Source organism: Eubalaena glacialis, chromosome 2 (genome assembly GCF_028564815.1).
Source record: "Eubalaena glacialis isolate mEubGla1 chromosome 2, mEubGla1.1.hap2.+ XY, whole genome shotgun sequence".
Taxonomy (NCBI): Eukaryota; Metazoa; Chordata; class Mammalia; order Artiodactyla; family Balaenidae; genus Eubalaena; species Eubalaena glacialis.
Genome location: NC_083717.1, coordinates 158658859 through 158675337, shown reverse-complemented (window position 1 = coordinate 158675337; position 16479 = coordinate 158658859). Strand labels below are relative to the sequence as shown.

The window sequence follows — 16479 nt, the reverse complement described above, 5'->3', positions numbered from 1 at the left end:
AAAAGCAGTCCACTAGGAGGTTTCACAAAAACACGTACTGAAGGCAAATGAGAATAATTACTGTTGATTAGAAATTGTTGTTGCTCACAGCCAGGGTAGGTCAGCTTGCTCCCAGCACAACTTGTAACTAAGCAGGAAAACGACACAGACAGAATGTCCCCAGAAGATGGAGGAGCTAAAGGCTGTGCTAGAAATCAGACACCTCCAGTGTTCCCAGAGGCCCTACCTCTCTCATCTCTAGGTCAAAAAGGCTCACAGGACCACCCCTCCTTCTCAGCAAAATTCAGGGACCCAACGCTACAAATTAGCCATCTAGTTGTCCCCCTATGCCCACTATAGGGGCTTGTTTTGAGTCCTCTTGGCTTGAACCACACTTTCCAGAGTTGCAGCACTTACTATTGCAACAGGTTCAAAGGCATTGGAGAATCTCAGCTGGAAGCAAGTGGGAACAGAGGGGCCCACTAGATCTGAGTTGTCAGAAGAGAAGGAGAGAATGAGCAAGTACGTGAGTACGTGGGAGTCCATAGAGCAGAGGTTAAATGCACTAAACGGATTCACAGGCATTGGAGTCAGGCAGACGTGGTTTGAACCCCAGCTCCTCCGTTTTGCTGGCTGTGTGTGGCCTTGGGCAGGTCACTTGACCTGACCAAGCTTCAAGTTCCTCACCTGTAAAATGAGCACAGCAATACTACCAACCTCACTGGTCTCCAAGATTGAGATGATACAAGTAGAGCAATTTGTACAACTGACACACAGTAAACCCTCCATAAATGGTAGCGATGAGGAGGATGGATGAATTACTATTTGCTCCACAGCACCAGGACAAGAGATTTTTCTGATGTGTGCCTAGAAAAGGTGACCTACATCTCAAATCAATAATAAAGATATGGGTTAAACCTGGTGAACCAGCATGACCTAACCCCCCCCCCAACTCCACACTCACCCCACCAATCATCCATCATCTACGATCCCAACATACATTCGGACCATGATATTATAAGGGCAAATATAAAGCAATTCGGCTGGAAAGGAAAAAGTCTGATATCTGTGCCCCACAGAAGGTCAAACCGGAAGACGAAGTATGAATGAGTCACCGTCCTTTGCTGTAGCAGGCAGGGCACATTCCTCAGGGTTCCACAGGTAGAGACCGGCATGTTCAGCTAGGAGCTGGAGAGAAACAAAGCCATGGGGGACAACAGGCCTGAGGAGGAACAGAATTGAAGGTGATGTGAGGCAGCAAAAGCACAAAGAAGTGATCCGTAGAAACCATCCTTGACACTGGTCCTTGGGTTTTAAAGAAAAAACACAATCCATCTCCAGGGTGGACATATGGGAGAGCCAGCATGTAACAAAGACATAAGGTACTGGGGAAAGCCCCATTTCCTAAGTCACAGGGAATATCAAAGAGGGGAAAGCAGCAGAATGTGTATGAACAGCCCTGGGACTCCAGCCAGCATTGCTCAAAACCAGCGCTAGCTCTGCTCCTAACTCGCTGGACGACAGGGAGCAGGGCAGTGAGCCATCTGTACCACAGGGTCTACCGCTCATTTAGGGATTAACACTACTGGACCTTCCCAAGTCATGAGCTTCAGAATTCACTGGACAATATATTCAAGCATCTACTTTGCACAAGGACATTGCAGCCTTGTGGGTGACACAAAGATGAATCACCCACAGAGCCCGCTCCCAAGAGCTGATATTCTATCAGGAGAAACGAGACAAGCACATCAATAACAAAAGGAAGCAGGGACTTCCCTGCTGGTCCAGTGGTTAAGACTCTGCGCTTCCACTGCAGTGGGCACGGGTTCGATCCACAGTTGGGGAACTAAGATCCTGCATGCCATGGTGTGGCCGGAAAAAATAATAATAATAATAACAAAGGAAGTAGAGGGTGGTGTTGGAGCCATATGAGAGGTCAAGACAGCCTCCAGTCTGGGAATCACTCAACACTTCCGAGCATGATGCTAGGCCCTAGGGATACTGAAAGGAATAAGACACTGCCCCTGTCTTTGAGGAACAGAATTCTAGAAGGAAAAATAGTCATATCTGGGGAATTCCCTGGCAATCCAGTGGTTAGGACTCCGCACTCTCACTGCCCAGGTTCAATCCCTGGTCAGGGAACTAAAATCCCACAAGGCACACAGTACGGCCAAAAAAATTAATAATAATAATAACAAAATAATAATTTAAAAAATAGTTATATCAACAGATTATCCACAAAGCAGTGCCTCAAGTGCTGGTACAGGAGTACACATAAACTCTGCTGACAGAAGAGGGAGTAGCAAGTGCCACCTGGGGGACCCGGCAGCTTTAAAGGAGGTGAAGTTTTAGCTGAGTCTTGAATGATGAGTAAGCTTCTGCCAGGTGAAGAAGAGCTCTGAGGGCATCTGGTGCAAGGGTGGCAGCATGGGACAGTGGAGTCCCGAAAGGACCTGGATCACTCGAGGACCTGGGGCGTCTGGCAGCAAGTGGCAAGGCTTGGAAGGCAGGCCGAGGACAGACCGAAGGAACTGTGGGGAAGGGCACACCCGGGCCAGGCCTGGAAGAACCACCACCGAGACTCCAGGAGACAAGGTGTGAGAAACTGCCCTAAAAAGGTACAGACCGCCAGGTGGGGCTATGGCCTCAGGGATCTATACAGTCAGAGTGTTCTTGAAGAATCCAGAGGCCCAAGAAGGTGCTGACTGTTTACAGAGAGCTTCAAGGAGGAAAGAGACAGTCAGGGAGCATATGCTAGAAAGTAGAATGACACCTATCCCAACCCCTGTGAAGGGGGAAGAAACGAGGCCCCCAATAAATGTGGAGATATGAACCTACACATAAATGAAATGCTCCTAAAAGCAGGGGGAGAACACGAAGTCTAGAAACTGAGATACCAGGGCTTAACCAGAAGGGAATCTCCCACTGTGATTCCAGAAGAGCAGCTCCCAGCTGGCCTGGGGGAGCAGTCAGTGTACATCTTACCACCTGAGGGTTTTTCCCTTCCCCAAATTCTCACTTTCCCTCGCCAAGCAAATTAGAATTAGGGAGGCTCCCCCAAACGCACCTTGGTCTCCAATTCCAAGCAAGAGCACCCAGACCCGGAAAAGTGTGTAAATGTGAGCAGCCCCCTTTCAATGGACTGCTACCATCAGTCATGCACCCTGGTCCTCCCTGGCCCTCGGGCACAACAGCGAGAGAAGAGCTCCAATCAACACCTCCTCTTTGTCCTGGATGCTGACCTTGGGCCCGGCACCTGACCCAGACATGTTAGGAAAGTGGATTTTCCAAGGCAGAGCTTATAGTCTCACACAACAAGGTCAATTCTCAAAGGCAGCCAGCCCTTTGGAGAGCAGGGCCTCCTGCACCACCTGTCCCCCAGGGATCCCTATCCCACTGCAGGAGAGAGGGAGAGGAGAGGGCCCCTCTCCACCCCACAGCACCTGCCCCCACCCCCCAGGTCCCTGCCTTCCCTTCTAAGGGGCCTCAACCAGGGAGGCCCGAGAAAACTCATCCAACCAGTTCCCTGGTGGGAGGAGAGCAGCTTTCTCCCTCAGCTGAGAGGTCACACAGACCAGACTTCAGACAGGGCGGGCAGCTGTCACCAAACCCCAGATTCTGGGACGAGCGGGTACACACAGGGCATGGAGTGGCATGGCCCAGGCAGCAGAGTCCTGCTCCTGGAAAATCAAGGCCTTGATTCAGGGTTGAAAGTCAAGCCAAAGCAGAGTGGCAATCTGCCCCCTGACCTCCCTGCTCCTGCAGCCCAGAGCTCTGGAAGTGGTGGGCACTGCCCCGGCCTGGGCACCAGGGAAAAGACAGGGTGGGTGGGGAAGAACATCCTTTCACCTGCTCCACTGCCACCCCTTGATTTTATCCAAAATAACCACCCTCTGTGGATTTGGAGAAAAGGAAACTTCAGGAAGAAGTGGGAGATCAACTCTGCTTTTCCCAGTATGTGCTGGGTCCCTCTAGGAACAGCCCCATTCTCTCATCACACAACTCTAAGTGTTCAGAGATCAGAAGCCCCTCCGAAGCCCCTCGCAGAACCACTTGCAGTCGCCTCTAAGAGGAACACAGGATTATCTTGCTCTCACCTGGCCTCGATGGACAAATCCACTGGAAGAAGCCAGGACAGGATTAAAAAGGGACCAACTCTCCTACACCCATCCTTAGTTTCTGAAGCCCCAAGAGAGAAATTTACCTTTTGCCCCAAAGCCTGTGGCCGGCCAGATTTTTCACAGGAGAGTTTGGCAAGACTTGGAGGCCTGGAGTTGGGATAGTCCTGGTCACGCCCCACTCACACCCCCAGGCCTGGCCCAGCCCGGCACCTACCGCTTTTCTCAAAAGGGCTCCCATCCGAGCACCAGGAGAGCCGCGTGAGGCCGGGGAGCCGCATTCTCCCTAAGCACCAGCAACCAAGCGGTTAACAGGCTTGGGGCGAGCAGAGAGCTGCCACCAACAGCCTTGGGAATTAAAGCGCCCGCCACCTCCTGCAAAACCTCTTCAATAAACGTCCTATTCAGAATCAGTTGCGCGTGTGGGTCATACTTTCTGCATTTCTTTCATTCCTGACTCCTGGGGGGCCCCTAACAGAGGAAATGGAGCTTCCCACCCCAACTCAGCAGGTCCCTGGCTGGGTGAGGACCCAGGTCACAGCCGGGCAGGTGAGCGCCGCCGGCCGCTGAGGACATGCAAAGATCTATAGCAATTAAAGTCAGGGGACACTAACTGCAGGAAGTCAAATACTGAAGACACTTGAACAAAGCCAGATCATTCAGCAGCACAACAATAACCCATTTATGCAGCTCCTCCCCAACCCCAGGACCTCAAAGCCTGAGGACATTAACCCTTACAACAGCCAGGGGCAGAGGGGAGGGGCGGCAGGCAAGGATTGGGTATTATTTCCCCATTTTACAGATCAGGAAACTGAGGCACAAGTGGCTCCCAAGGTGCCGGACTGGAAAAATATCAACTAGCATTTTATTAGGGTGTAGCAGGCATTGTGCTAATAAACACATTCTCTAGGAACTCGCCTTACCATAACCATATGAGGCAGAGCCATTTACTCACTCACTGAAAGCTGTGCAGCAAGGCAAGTGGGAAAGCCAGGGTTTGCTGGAATTCCAGTGCTTGTCACCATTCCCCTACCCCAAAACCAATGGGGCCAAGAGATACAGCCAAAGACGAATAGAAAGGTGCCATCCTTAGCCCACATCATGGGAACGCCCGCAGGCACTTTCTGCCCTTTTACAAGTAACACTATGCTCAGAACAAGTTCCTACAGCATGGGGCAACCTCAGAAGGAGGCCAAAATGGAGTCACCTGGGAATTCGTAACTTGCCCATAGATCCCTCCAGAAACCACTTATGTGACGGCATGTGACCCAGGGGCCAGCACACAGATTGCCTTCTCTACCGAAAGGAGCGCTAATCTACACAGCAGACTCACTGAGTGGGCAAGCGTCCTAACCTATTTTCTGTGTGTGCTGTCTTCTTAACTCAATCACAGCCTCCAAAAGGTAAGGACCAGATCTTCCCAGGGTTTTGTGCATTTTCTTCCCCCAGGGCTTCTGGCACTCAAATCCCTACTACTGATTTTAGCAGCTGTGGAACTCATGCCAGAAGAAGGCTGAAGCACACAGGATGGATAGTATTTTCTGGGCTCTTATAATGGGAGAAAAAGACATCTCCAGTGGTGGTCCAGAAAAAGGTTTGGGGATGGAGAGGCAAACTGTTCACCTCTGCTACCTGGTCAGACTCAGCCCAGCTGAAAGTTGCAGCATCGGGCCTCAGATGACTTCCATCTAAAAACAGGACTACTCAAACTCACTCAAATTTATGGACAGTATAAACCACATGCCAGGTGCTGGGGACGTAGCAGTAAATAAGACAACTCCTTACTGGGGACTTCCCCAGCGGTCCAGTGGTTAAGACTCTGGTGCTTCCAATGCAGAGGGCACGGGTTCAATCCTTGGTTAGGGAACTAGGATCCCACATGCCACGTGGGGTGGCCAAAAAAAAAGACAAATCCTTACGATCATGGAGCTTACATTCCAATATGGAGGAAGGTCACAAAAGGTAGACAAATAGCTAATATATTTCTGAATAGTGATGTGTTAACAGTGATAAGATAAAACAGAAGAAAGACAGTAGGACTGGGGGGTGGAGACATTTAGGGAGGCCTGGGAAGGCTCTGAAAAGGTGACTCTTAGGCAGAGACCTGTATGACAGGAAGCAGCCAGACATGCAAAGTTCCTCTGCCAGTCTTTTCCTCTACCCCACCTCAGCCACTCACCCACACATTTGATATGTCCTAGACCTCATCATCACAATAAGTGCAGACTTCCAAAATACCTTGCTTTTAAGCATCCCACTCTTTGCAACCCAATGAAGAGGAGATCAGTATAAAAATTACAAACCACACAATAAAACAAATCATGACAAGCGAGTCAGAAGATGGAACAAACTGGTACTCCAAAAGCTAGAAATAAAAGAAAAATCTGAAAAAGACTTTGAAAAAGTACTGAATGGAAATAAAATACAGTTGAACTTTGAACAACACAGGGCTTAGGGGCACCAACCCCCCACACAGTAGAAAATCCGCATATAACTTTACAGTCAGCCCTCTGTATCCACAGTTCCGCATCCGCGGATTCAACAAGCTGCAGATTGTGTAGTATTGTAGTACATATTTATTGAAAAAGATCCACATATAAGTGGACCCACGCAGTTCAAACCCAGATTTTTCACGGGTGAATTATATACAATATTGACATTTCAAAGCCAATAGGTACGTTAAACAGAAAATTAAATACAGCTAAAGAAAGAATTAGTGAAATGGAAAAAAAAAAAAAACTGAGGAAATTATCCTGAAGTAGATGCAAAGAATAAGATAGAAAATATAAACATTAAGAGACAGAGGTCCATAGAGTTCCATAGGAAGAAAAAGGAAAGAATAGGGGAGAGGCAATTTTCAAAGACAGAATGTATATGAATTTTCCAGAACTGAACATAGAACATTTGTCCTCATATTGAAAGCAAAACTAAGTTAAATTTAAAAGAAGTTCACATTTAGACACATCATCCATAGTATAAATGCAGAACATCAAAGACAAAAAAGAACATCTTAAAGGATTATAGGGAAATACCATGAACAACTATATGCCAATGAATTAGATAGGTTAGATGAAATTCCTAGACAAATTCCTAGAACGACATAATCCAATGATTGACTCAGGAAGAAACAGAAAATCTGAAGAGACCTGTTAATAAGTAAAGAGACTGAATTAATAATATTTAAACTTCCAATAAAGAAAAGCCCAGGACTAGATGGCTTCACTGGTGAATTTACCAAACATTTAAAGAATTAATAGCAATTCTTCACAAACTCCTCCAAAAAACATTAGAGAAAGGGACACTTAACTCATTCTATGAGGCCTGTTATCAAGACCAAACAAGATATCACAAGAAAAAAAACAGCTACAGTCCAACATCCCTTATAAGTATGGCTGTAAAAATCCTCAACAAAATACTAACAAACTGAATCCAGCAACATATAAAAAGGAGTATACACTATGACCATGTGAATTTATCCCAGAAATACAAGATTGGGTTAACATCCAAAAATCAATTAATATAATTTTAAATATTAATAGAATAAAATATAAAAACCACCTGATCACCTCAATAGACCCAGAAAAAACATTTGACAAAATCTGACACCCTTCCATGACAAAAACACCACACAAACTAGGAACAGAAGGGAACATCCCCAGTCTTACAAAGAACATCTACAAAAAAACCCACAGGCGTTTCATCTTAATGGAGAAAGAAGGAATGCTTTCCCCCTAAGATTAGGAATAAGACAAGAATGTCCCCTCATGATACTTCTATTCAACACTGTACTGGATTCTAGCCACGAAAATTAGGCAAGAAAAAGAAATAAAAGACATTCAGATTGAAAAGAAAGAAGTAAAACTATCTCTATGCATAAATGACATGATCTTATATATAGCAAATCCTAAGGAATCCACTAACAAAATGATCAGAACTAATGAAAGAGTCCAGTAAGATAGCAGGATACAAGATCAATACACAAAAAATCATTTCTATTCCTATATACTAGTAGTGCACAATCCAAAAATGCAATTAAGGGGAATTCCCTGGCAGTCCAGTAGTTGGGACTCCATGCTTTCACTGCCAAGGGAGCAGGTTCAATCCCTGGTTGGGGAACTAGGATCCTGCAAACTGCATGGTACAGCCCAACCCCCCCCCCAACCAAATGCAATTAAGAAACAAAACAATCCCATTTATAACAACAGCAAAAGCATTAAAAACTTTGGAATATATTTAACAAAAGGAGTGTAAGACTTGTATACTGGAAACTATTGAAAGAAACTAAAGACCTAAGTAAATGGAAGGACATCCCATGTTCATGGAGCAGAACACTTAACATTCTTAAGGTTAGCAAAATTGATCTACAGACTCAATCCAATCTCTTTCAAAATTCTAGCTGGTATTTTTGTAGAAATTGACAAGCTAATCCTAAAATTTGTATGGAAAAGCAAGGGAGCCAGAAAAACAATCTTGAAAAAGAACAAAGTTGGAAGACTCACAGTTCCCAATTTCAAAACCAACTACAAAGCTATAGTTACCAAGGCATAAAGATAGACATATAGATTAATGCAACAGAATTGAGAGTACAGAAATAAAACCTCACATTTACAGTCAATTGATTTTCATTAAGGGTACCAAAACCATTCAATAGGAAAAGGGTCATCTTTTCAACAAATGGTGCTAGGACAACTGTATATTCACGTGCAAAAGAATGAATTTGGACATCTAGTTCATACCATAGACAAAAATTAAGTCAAAATGGATCATAGACCTGAATGTAAGAGGTAAAACTATAAAACTCTTGGAAGAAAATATAGGGGTAGATTTTTGTGAACTTGGGTGAGCAATGGTTTCTCAGATACAATAGCAAAAGCACAAGCAACAAAACAAAACAAAACAAAAATAGATAATTGGACTTCATCAAAATTTAAAACTTGTGTTTCAAAGGGCACTATAAAGAAAGTGGACTAGATCATTTCACAATGTATACAAATATTGAATCATTAAGTTGTACACCTGAAACCAATAATGACATATCAATTATACCTCAATTTTTTTTAATTTTTAAATTAAAATTTTTAAAAGAGAGAAAAAAAAAGTGAAAAGACAAATCACAGAATGGGAGAAAATATTTGTAAATCTGATAATAGACTTGTATCCAGACTATATAAAGAAACCTTACAACTCAACAATAAAAAAAAAAAAACCCAATTTTAAAATGGGCAAAAATTTGAATACATATTTCTCCAAAAAAGATATACAAATGGCCAATAAGCACAAGAAAAGATGCTCAATATCGTTAATCATTAGGGAAATGCAAATCAAGACCACAACTAAATCTACTTCCTACTCACTCTAGGATGGCTAAAATCAAAAGCATGTTCAATAACAAGTAATGGTGAGGATGAGGAGAAATTAGAACCCTTGCACATTGCTGGTAAGAATGTAAAATAGCGTAGCCTATTTGGAAAACAATTTAGCAATTCCTCAAAAAGTTAACTTGTAAATAATCATCTCCCAGTAGGTCATATAGAAGCTAGGGGATCTATATGCTGCGTACAAAAAGTTGCACACAACTGTTCATAGCAGCATTATTTATAATACCAAAAAGTGGAAACAGCTAGAATGTCCAAATGTTAGTGAAATAGGGGCTCTCATGTTTCTGGTAAGAACATAAATTGGTTACAAATCACTCAGGGACATTATTTGACCGTATCTTGAAAAGCAACTGATGAATGGATAAACAAAATGTAGTATACCCATACAATGGAATATTATCTGGCAATAAAAAAGAATGAAGAACTGATAACATGCCACGACACGGATAAAACATTACGTTAAATGAAAAAGGCTAGCCAACAGAACTATATATTGTATGAACTCATTATGTAAAATGTCCAGAATAGGCAAATCTAGAGACAGAAAAGTAGATTAGTGATTGCCTGGGGCTAGGGGATGGAGGAAATAGGAAATGATTGCTAAAGATACAGGGCTTCTTTTAGGGGTAATAAAAATGGTTTAAGATTACATATTGGAGAGAATTCCCTGGTGGTCCAGGGGTTAGGACTCCGAGCTCTCACTGCTGAGGGCCCAGGTTTGATCCCCGGTTGGGGAACGAGGATTCCACAAGCCGCCAAGCAGCAGGGCCCCCGGGCCAAAAAAAAAAAAAAAAAAAAGGATGCGGGGATAGCGGGGATAGCGGGTGGGGGGGAGGGTTGCACAGCTCTGTGAATATATACTAAAAACCACTCTACATGGGTGAATTTTAAGATATGTGAAATATATCTCAATAAAGTTATCAATCAAATCTTAACAGTAACAAGTCAGCAGGAAAAGCATAGACTGTTCAATAACTAGTACTGGAAAAACTGGCTAGTCCTCTGGAAAAAATAAAATCAGTTCCATCTTACAAGGTTGAGTGGTTCTCAACCTTGGCTGGACATAAAAGTCACCTGGGGCATTTCATAGCCACTCCTAGGCTCCACCCTGAGATATTTTAATTTTATTGGTCTGATCTGAAATGAGGCTCAGACAATAGTACTTTTTTAAAAAGCGCCTCATGAGGCTTTAATATGTAGCCAGAGTTGAGAACCATTGTCACATAAAAGAAATACATTCCAGGTGAATTTAAAATGTAAGTGTGGAAGCAAAACTTAAAAAGAAAATATACTAAATATGTTTCTGTAAAATCAGAGTAGGAAAAGATTTCTTGAACAAGACACAGAAAGTATGAACAAAAGATTGGCAAATCTGACAACATTAAAATTAAAACTTCCCTATGAAAAATGACATTAATAAAGTTAAGACAATCCAGAGCTATATGTAATGAATATAACCTAAAAAGATTATTTATTATCATTTATTTAGCATACATAAATATATATATATACTTTTTAACTCCTAAAAATCAACAAGAAAAAGAAAATGGCAATTAAAACTCTGAAAAAGTACCAAGAACCTCTAACTTGTCACAGGGTGGGGAGCTGGGAGCAAGGGAACAGGTGTTGGAGACTTTTCACTGTATTACCTTTCAAGTTTTGAGTCATGTGGATACATTACCTGGTTAAAAATTATTTTTTTAACGTGAAGGGCAAAGCCTCACAGAATAACATGGCTAGCCAATAAACATGAAAAGTGCTCATCCCTATCTTTAATCAAAAGCACTTATTTAAAATACCAATTTATAAAATAATTTTAAAATACCATTTTACATCTACTAGATTGCAAGACACAATCCAAATGTTAGTGAAATAGGGGGTCTCATGTTTCTGGTAAGAACATAAATTGGTTACAAATCACTCAGGGACACTATTTGACCGTAACTTGAAAAGCAAAATTTATAACCCAGTAATCCCACCACTGATATACATGGTAGAGACGACTGGCGCATGGATGATAAATACAGTTATTACTTATAGTGGTGAGAAAATGGAATCAACCTAAATGTCTGTCCATAAGGGAACTGTAATATGCAATAGAAACCATATAACTGTTCACCGAATAAACTAGATTTAAATATTTCAACATGGGTCAATCTAGACAACAATGTTCATTCAACATGATGCTATACAAGTCAAAATTGAAACAACATGAAACTATAAATTACTTACAAACAACAGTAAAAAGTATAAAAACATTCATAGAAATGATAAACACCATATTCAAGAGAATGTTACTTCTGGGGCGGGAGGAAGGGAAGAGAAAGCTATTAGGAAGAAAGAGAAAGCTTCAGTTGCATCTGTAACATTCTATCTCTATAATAAATAGGATAAAATTACCATTTGCCAGATCTGGATGGTGGGAACATGGGGGTAGGGGTTCCTACACAGGGGCGGGCCCCGCCACCCTGGAGACAGACTGGAACAACGAGCACCGAGACTGCACAGCACAGCATCTCTCAGCAGCATCCAGAACCAAAACAAAGGAACAAAAGCTCCTGACGGAAAGAGGCCTGGGATTTTTGAAATTGCAGCTCCTCCCTATCATTTTCTGGCCTCAGAAAGTGTTGTGTGGCACCCAGGTAGGTGCTTAAAATGTAAATGTATTAAAGGCATTCTTGTTTCCACTGAGGCAAGCGCCCTTTAGGATAACTGGCAGTCTGCTATGGGTGGAGCTGAATTAAGTTTGGGCCCATCCTGGCTCCACAGTAACACAGTAAAACCTTGACTAGCCGGAACCCCTGCAGAGAGAGCTGTCCAAAAGCCATGTTTTCAAGAGTGTGCCCGGTTTCCAAACAGTCTGGGGTAGAGCTCAGTGCGCGTGCTCCAGAGTCATTTAGAAGTTCAGACCTCATCCCTGCCAAGTCTTAGCTGAGAGATCTCAGAAAAGTTACCTACCTTGTGTGGGTGGACTCAGTTTCCTTATCTGTAGTTGAGGGTACCACCACTTATTTTTTGCCTTGTTGAGAGGACTAGTGATATTACCTAAGAGTCAACACTTATAAAAATTTTAGGGCTTCCCTGGTGGCGCAGTGGTTAAGAATGCGCCTGCCAATGCAGGGGACACGGGTTCGAGCCCTGGTCCAGGAAGATCCCACATGCCATGGAGCAACTAAGCCTGTGCGCCACAACTACTGAGCCTGCGCTCTAGAGCCCACAAGCCACAACTACTGAACCCACGTGCCACAGCTACTGAAGCCTGTGCGCCCAGAGCCTGTGCTCCGCAACAAGAGAAACCACCGCAATGAGAAGCCTGTGCACCTCAACAAAGTGTAGCCCCCACTCACTGAAACTAGAGAAAGCCCACGCACAGCAACGAAGACCCAACACAGCCAAAAATAAATAAATTAAATAAATAAATTAAAAAAAAAATTTTAGTCAATCTGACTGGGACATCTTTTAAAAACATGTTTCACGCTTCCTTCCCTGCCTTCCTGAACAGTCAAGGGAACATCATTTAACCTTTTCTTGATGACTCAGTGTCACAATTACCAGCAAAGCATCAATTATCAAAATAATGATCCCCCCAAGGGCCAACGCGTGCCAAGCCATTCCCCCTAAATAAATGACCCCCGGCTCTTATGCTCGTGCTTGCTTTGCATAGTGTCTTGATCTCTGTCCACAATCAGTGTCAACTCTCCGTTGCACTGTGGTCATTTTTCCTCTCTATGCTGGTCTCTTTACACTCTCCTTTGCTGCTTCCTTTCAGTTGTGGGCTTGGAAATAGGATGACACAACTCCTATATAAGAGTTAAACAGGGTCTTAGGGAGCTGGTGTGAAAAAAATGCAGGAACTTGAGTCCTGGCTGATCTGGAGACCTTCTTGGCTACATGCAGATAAGCAAGGCTACTGGGTGGCCATGTCCTGAATAGGGTAGGAGAGGTGTTATGGGATATTATAGGACATATTATGGGATGAACTATATTCAAGACTATAAGTACACCCTACCATCCACTTTGGACACAACATGCATGGGGGCAAACTCTCAGCAGGCCCGGGAGGACTGGACCCAGTGACCCCAGGCACCCTTTCACTTGCCCAGGCTGGAGGAATACAGAGCTGCCTGCCCCTGTGCCAGAGCAGCTGACCACAGGTTCAACTTCTTAGAATCTTATACTCTATCCTAGATACTTCCAGACAGGATTAGAACATTTGTGAAGAGCGTGAAAATTTCTCTAATTCCTAAAGGTTCATCACACAGTAGGGTTTTACTTATTCAACAAATATTTATTGGAATCCTACTATGCATCAAGCACTGGGGATGTAGCGATGCACAGGATAGAGACCACAAGAATACTGGTTCTCTTTTCCTTTCAATAAACACTTGCCATCTATTGGTCAAGAACCTCTGATTTATGTGTGCGCGCGCACACACACACACACACACACACACACACACAGAGTCTTGTGGCCTGGGGAGTAAAGGATATGACTTTTTAAGAGCTTCCAGTACCTGTAGAACCCATCTTTCCTCCCAAGATCCCGTTACCATAGTGAAATAGACTTCACTCCTGTAGCATCTCTCCCTCCAGTCTCAGCCAAACTCCAGCAACAATCAGAGCAACCCCTAGTACCCTCAAACTCTATCTCCCAAAAGGCTACATGCACAGTTACCATTGTGCCCATTAGTACCTCATTCAGGTCCTGTGGTTGGCCCAGACTCTGCTCAGCATGAAACAGAATTTGAGAGTCCTTAAAAATCCATTCCTTGAGCTTAAGCCAGGAGGGCTCCCTCCCCAAAGGCCAGCAAGAGAACTATAAAAAGCCCCATTCTCCCTTGGCTGGCATTCCCAGATGGCAACAGCCCACCAAGGGCTAGGCTTGACCCCCCACCACTGACTTCTTCCTCTAACTCCATGGAACAAAAACTGGAGCAGATGAGATCACCGAGCCCAGATTGCCCTCAGGGTGGGACCCCAGCACAAGCCCATCATGCCCTGTTGATTACACTTTACACTGTTCTCCATGCTATGTGGGAACAAAGATGACTCAAACAGAGTCCCTGCCTTCAGAGAGCTGCTAATCAAAATAAGAATAGAGCAGAGACCCTGTTAACAAGGCCAGCCTTTATCCCAGACAGCCAACACCCAGAGGGCTGCCAGCATCTCTGGATGTACCTCCTCCTTCTGTTCACAGGTTAGTTGACCCTACCCAGTTTTCATTCTCCTCTGACTTGAGGTCACTCAACATCATAAAAATGCCTGAGGCTGTTTGGGCCTTCCCAACCACTTCCTCTGAAGCCATATTATATCTAGCTTTACCTGGTTTCCAGGCACCAACCGACAAGCCCGGAAAGCTCCTTCACCACAGGGCCCGCTTGGCTGTCCAGCTCATGCAACAGGGCTCTTAGAGGGAGTGGTCTGGCTGATGACCACTCCCCCGGGACCCGCCCTCCACCGCCCATCCCTGTTTCCTGAACCAGGGCCAGGCCCCCAGGAAACCGCTCACCGCAGCTTTTGACAGCAGGCTTTGAGATCAGGCCCCTCCCTTTAAGGTCCTGGTTCCAGCGGAGAGGGGAAGAGACTCCTCAGATTGCCTGGGTGGAAGCAGTGCAGAGCTGAGAGGAGTCCAGCCAGACTCTGAGCACTCATAATGCCTGTCCATTCTGTTACTCAAAATTCTGGTCCATAGTGGACACTTCTTGAAACTTTTTCTGGGGCTGCCTCTAAGCCTCCATCAGAATCCTCTTGCACCTCTGCAGGCTCTCCTAAAACAGCTCCACCCACCATCTGCCCGGCTTTCTCCTGCCCCTCCCTCGTTTTCACCATCCCTTTCTCTCCCTCTCTGACCGTAATTTATCTACAGGACGTTGGGGGAGGGGCAGATAGCCTTCCCAGCTGTGAGGCAGAGTAGAGAGGCCAGGAACGAAGGTGTGATTCATCAGGGCTGCTTGGAAGCGAGGGGGAATTCCAGAGCAAGGGAGGAGAGTCAGGGCTGCCCCCAGTTCACCCTGTCAGCAGGGAAAGCAGCACACACACCTGGGAGGCCCACATCCTCAACCCCCCAGAATCTAGGATATGGTTGAAAAGTCTCACCAACTAGAAAGTCTGCACTAACTAGGGTTTCTGTTTTCACCTGCCTCTAATTCCCCACTTGCCTAATTCTTGAAACGGAAAGCTTTTCATTTAGCAATGGCACTAAATATCTTGGGCTACCCCTGCAGAATCTGGTTGGAGAAATAACAAAATAAAAGACTATCACTTACTGATGACCTCTATAGGCTCTGCTAAGCCTTTAACACACGTTAGCTCACTGTTCAGTCTCACAAAACCATATGTGGTAGGTATGATGACTACATTTTACTGGTGAGAAACACAGGCTCAAAGGAGTTTAGCACCGCAGGGCTAGTAAGCTGTCAAGCCCTGCAGTGAGTTGCTTGAACTGGGTTTCAAGTAAAGGAAACCAGAGACGAAGGGAAACTGCTCCTTCAGGTATTATCAAATAGCCCTTCCTCGGGATGCCTCCCAGGCCACCCCATCCAAAATGCCATCTCACCCCCGCCATGACAATTCACATCCACCTTCCCTATCATATTGCTCTGCTTATCATTAACTTGCTTTCCACTATCTATCTTGCTTATTGACAGCTTCCCCCCACTAGAAGCCAGCTCCATGAAGTCAATGACTGTCATATATTTTGTTCATTGCTGTGTCCTCTGCGTCCAGCATTCATATATAGTAGATGCCAAAAAAACTGTTGAATGAATGAATGAATCCTTTAAAATAGAACTAAGAAGTGTGAGTGTAGGAAGAACATGATTCATCCATTCAGGGGAGGAAAGATGAGAAAAGATGGTGACAGAATCTGGCCAGGGGCAAGTTGGGGGCTCCAGATGGGACCTACAAGAGGAAATGAAGGTCTGCAAGGTCCCCTGTGGACTCCAGTAAAGCCTTCCTGCTGGCAGTAGTGATTTCCAGCTGCCAGGGCCCCAACCTGAGGGCTT

The 16479-nt window shown here is 44.6% G+C and overlaps 1 protein-coding gene across 2 annotated transcripts in view; it reads right to left on the bottom strand.

Moving 5' to 3' along the window:
- The window catches only part of PLEKHG3 (pleckstrin homology and RhoGEF domain containing G3), a 41746-nt gene that overhangs the window by 22605 nt on the left and 2662 nt on the right, over nucleotides 1–16479 (bottom strand). The window lies entirely within an intron of this gene.